The sequence below is a fragment of the Aquarana catesbeiana genome, linkage group LG02 (genome assembly GCF_042186555.1).
Source record: "Aquarana catesbeiana isolate 2022-GZ linkage group LG02, ASM4218655v1, whole genome shotgun sequence".
Classification (NCBI taxonomy): Eukaryota; Metazoa; Chordata; class Amphibia; order Anura; family Ranidae; genus Aquarana; species Aquarana catesbeiana.
Genome location: NC_133325.1, coordinates 812,655,530 through 812,659,543, shown reverse-complemented (window position 1 = coordinate 812,659,543; position 4,014 = coordinate 812,655,530). Strand labels below are relative to the sequence as shown.

At 43.7% G+C, this 4,014-nt stretch overlaps 1 pseudogene; it reads right to left on the bottom strand.

Annotated features, from left to right (window-relative positions):
• Positions 1–2,685: 2,685 nt before the first annotated feature.
• LOC141130880 (U2 spliceosomal RNA) lies at positions 2,686–2,799 on the bottom strand (annotated as a pseudogene).
• Positions 2,800–4,014: the final 1,215 nt, after the last annotated feature.

Here is a 4,014-nt window from a genome sequence, read left to right as displayed (position 1 = left end):
TGGAACTCTTCATTCAACCAACATGGCAAGAGGTCAAAAATTTAGGTTTGAAATCTAAAAATCAAGACAAAGCTCCTCCAGATCTTGAGTGGTGACTATGAGTCTTCCATCTTTTCTATCCTACTTTCCATGGCAAGTGTCAAAGCACCATTACCAACTGAACATCTCCATCCAACAGACATGGCAAAGATCAATGTTATTTGAACTTGTACTTGAGCTGTTGTCTAAAATAACAGACCCCCACTTCCAACCCGTCTTTCTTCTGGCCTTGTGGCCCCAGTAGAACCATCAGAAATACGTTTACTATAATAGAGTGCCACAATCAGGCATGGAATAACTAAAAAAATAAAACAAAGCAATGAGAAAATAAAGATAATCCCTCTGAACACCAGGATCCGAAATAACAGCTCAACAGTACCTCACCCACAGGCTATACCTTAATGTTGAAGAAGAAGGGCTCATAAAATTTAATACCCTATCCAAGGAACAATGGGATAATTACAGGGCTAAAGGGATGAAAATGCCTAGTAGCATACATGTTAAACCAATCACAGTCCTATCCTATTATCCCCTGGTGGAGAAGGAAGCCAGCCAGGCCTGCCAGACTTAGTCAAATTTCTTTGCTCACCCCCTGGAAAGATAGGTGGCCCTACAGAATGGGATCATGGCGTTTACTAGGCCTTTTCCAGAAGGACACTGTTGGGGCAGCGGGTTTCTTCCAGTGCAAAAGAATAGCCTTGCGAGCATATAACAATAATATATTAAGTAAAGTTCTATGGGCGGTGGACAGAACCACTGCATCCACAAGGCCAAGAAGACATACAGAAACTGACGTAGGGATAGGTGTGGGGAGGACCTCTGCAATGCAATTTGTAACTTCTGTCCAAAAAATCTCGGATTAACTGACAATTCTGAAGTCAATGTACCTTGACCTGGTTGACCCCTCCATTCAATCAACATGGCAAGAGGTCAAAGCACCTTCACTTGCTGCACCTCTCCATCCAGTTGACATGGCAAGAGGTCAAAACACCTTGAACTACTGGACCTCTCCATCCAACCAACATGGCAAGAGGTCAAAGCTCGGTCTGAAGTCTATAACTCAAAACAAAGCTCCCTAGATCTTAAATGGTGAATTATATCCAAAAATCTTGGATTAACTGGCAATTCTGAAATCAATGTACCTTGACCTGGTTGACCTCTCCATTCAATCAACATGGCAAGAGGTCAAAGCACCTTCACTTGCTGCACCTCTCCATCCAGTTGACATGGCAAGAGGTCAAAACACCTCGACCTACAGGACCTCTCCATCCAACCAACATGGGAAGAGGTCAAAGCTTTAGGTCTGAAGACTATATCTCAAGACAATGTTCCCCCAGATCTTGAATGGTGACTAGGACCCTTCTACCTCCTACCTCCTCTACCCTACATTTTCACCCTGGCCTCACCATCTTCCTCTATCCTTTCACGATTACTACCTTTGTGGTTTCACTTAAACTAAGTTACCTTTCATTCCTCATACTCAGACCAAAATGTGCAACTTTGGATATCTAAATTATGTGATGTTTGAGTCTTACTAATTTTTTTTTTTGAAAGCCCTTGGTGTGTGAACATACTCCAAAAATTCCACTCGGTGCCAAAAAAAGTGCACACACATAAAGAGTGATACACAAAACATGCAACGGGTGTACTACGGTCCTCCAGAAGAAGGACCTTACTCTGATCCCACCGGGGCGTTAGGCTCCAGACGGGGACTGAGGTACTCACTATGGCCCATCTGGCCGAAAACCAGACTGACCCTATTCTCTGGAGGGTCTGCCAAAACAGACCCACTCAAGTACTAGATGGGGCTCCCCCAAAGGGAGAACCCATGAGAGAGGGCGAACCAAGCCAGAAGGCCATTTCCACCCCCTCCCAAGACTTTCAGGGCAGGCCCGAGGACCTGCACCCTACCAGTCACACAGTGACAAACGTGTACACATCAAACAAAAAAATACAAAAAAGTGACAAACACGGGGTAATAAATAAAAGAAGTGGGGAAGAAGGAAGTGGAGGATAAGTGAAAGTGACCATTGTGCAATACAATGGCCGACCCTTCAGCCAGGAATAAAAAATTCCTCTGGTCCTAGCCAAAAGGCACGGGCCAGGAGGCAGGTGTGATAAAAGTGTGTGTGGTGCAGTGACCAAAGTGCCAATAAAACTCAAGGTGACACCCATATTCACAGTGAGTATTATGGCACCCCTGGACTGCCACTCCAGGGGCACATACACCACGTGCTTCTTTCAAAACCCCGGTTCACAGCCAGACCAGTGCAGCCCCATCCCACCAGGAAGGCATCAGAACCCTGAAAGCTTATAGAGAACCCCGGTCGAAAGGCTCCTCCACCGCTCCCATTGCTCCCACCTAATTGCATTCGGGAAATACTAACGAAACCCCCCAATAACACCGAAAGGGGGCCGGTGTTCTTTCAAGAAAGATTGTTAAGGACAGGAACCACACCAATCTAGGCCAGAAGGCCAGGGACCTGACCCTTCGGCCATACCCAGTGTTTCTCCATCCCCATCAGGAGGCAACCCTTCCAGCTTTCTTGGGGGGGGGGGGGGACCTACTGCCAGCCCTCAGTGATCCTTCGAGCAGTCTGGGTACGGCTCCCACCAGCACTAACTTTGCAGGTTACCATTACACCAAGTGGATTTGCATACCCAAAACCGTGGATCAGGGACAGTAACCCAGCGCCACCACTTGGTAACTGATAAGAACAGATACTACACTTGATCTTAGCCAAAAGGCCGAGGAGTCTCACTCATAGGAGACCTGAAATTGAACCCACATTTACCTCACTCTGATTGGAACTTGTTTTTGGTTCCTGATATTCAAGTTTGTTATCAAACTTTTTTGGACATCTATTTGCATCCCACCTCCAGCCCCCAGACTGGAGTTTGCTGCCTTTAGAGCGACCATCCTAACCACAGGGCGGTGTTTCTGTCCCCCCTCGCAGAGCTCGTTTGTCTTGTCCTCCTCCCCTTGTATTTCTTCCTTTTGTTTTATGTGAATCTCTGGACTCGATCTTTTATAGCTAGTTTACATTGCTTTGAATATAGTTGTAGCCCTACCCCCCCCCAGGGGCCGCAGATTTTACTGATTCTTTTTTTTTGGTCTTTTGCTTTCAAAGGTAGAGGACCCCAGATGTCTCTATAAAGAGGACCTGTCATCCCTTATTTCTATTACTTATCATTATTAGGTAAGTTTACATTCCTTGCAATAGGAACAAAAGTAATAAAAAAAAGGGACAATGTGAAAATAAAAAATAAAATAAACATGATTTTTTTTTTCTTTTCTTAAAGCACCCCCATTCCTCTGTGCTCATGTAGAGAAGTGATCGCATACATAAGTCGCGTGCGCAGATGTAAATGTTGTTCGCACCACACGTGAGGTGTCACTGCAGTCGTCAGAGCGAGAACAATAATTCTAGAACTGGACCTCCTCTGTGACTCTAAATCTGGTAATCTGTGAATTTTTTTTTAAAGTTTCACCTATGGAGATTTTTAGGTACTGTTGTTTCCCGCCATTCCACGAGTGTGCGCAAATTTGAAGCGCGTCGTGTTAGGTATCTATTTACTCAGGGTAACATCATTTGTTATATTTTGTGTTTTTTTGCATTTAAAATAAATTGAAGTGCATTTTAACCCCCAAAAAAATTGCACAACTACTGTGTGACATAAAAAATTGCAACAATCGCCATTTTATTTTCTAAGGTCTCTGCTAATATAAATATATATATATATATATATATATATATATATATATATATATATATATATATATATATATATATATATATATATAATGTTTGGGAGTTCAAAGTGATTTTCTAGCGTGATGACATCACAGTGCTAGCTCCGCCTGATGCGTTTATCCGAATCAGACGTCCTCTGGGATTGAAGACCAATCATAGTTACATAGTAGGCGAGGTTGAAAAAAGACACAAGTCCATCAAGTCCAACCTTCGTGTGTGA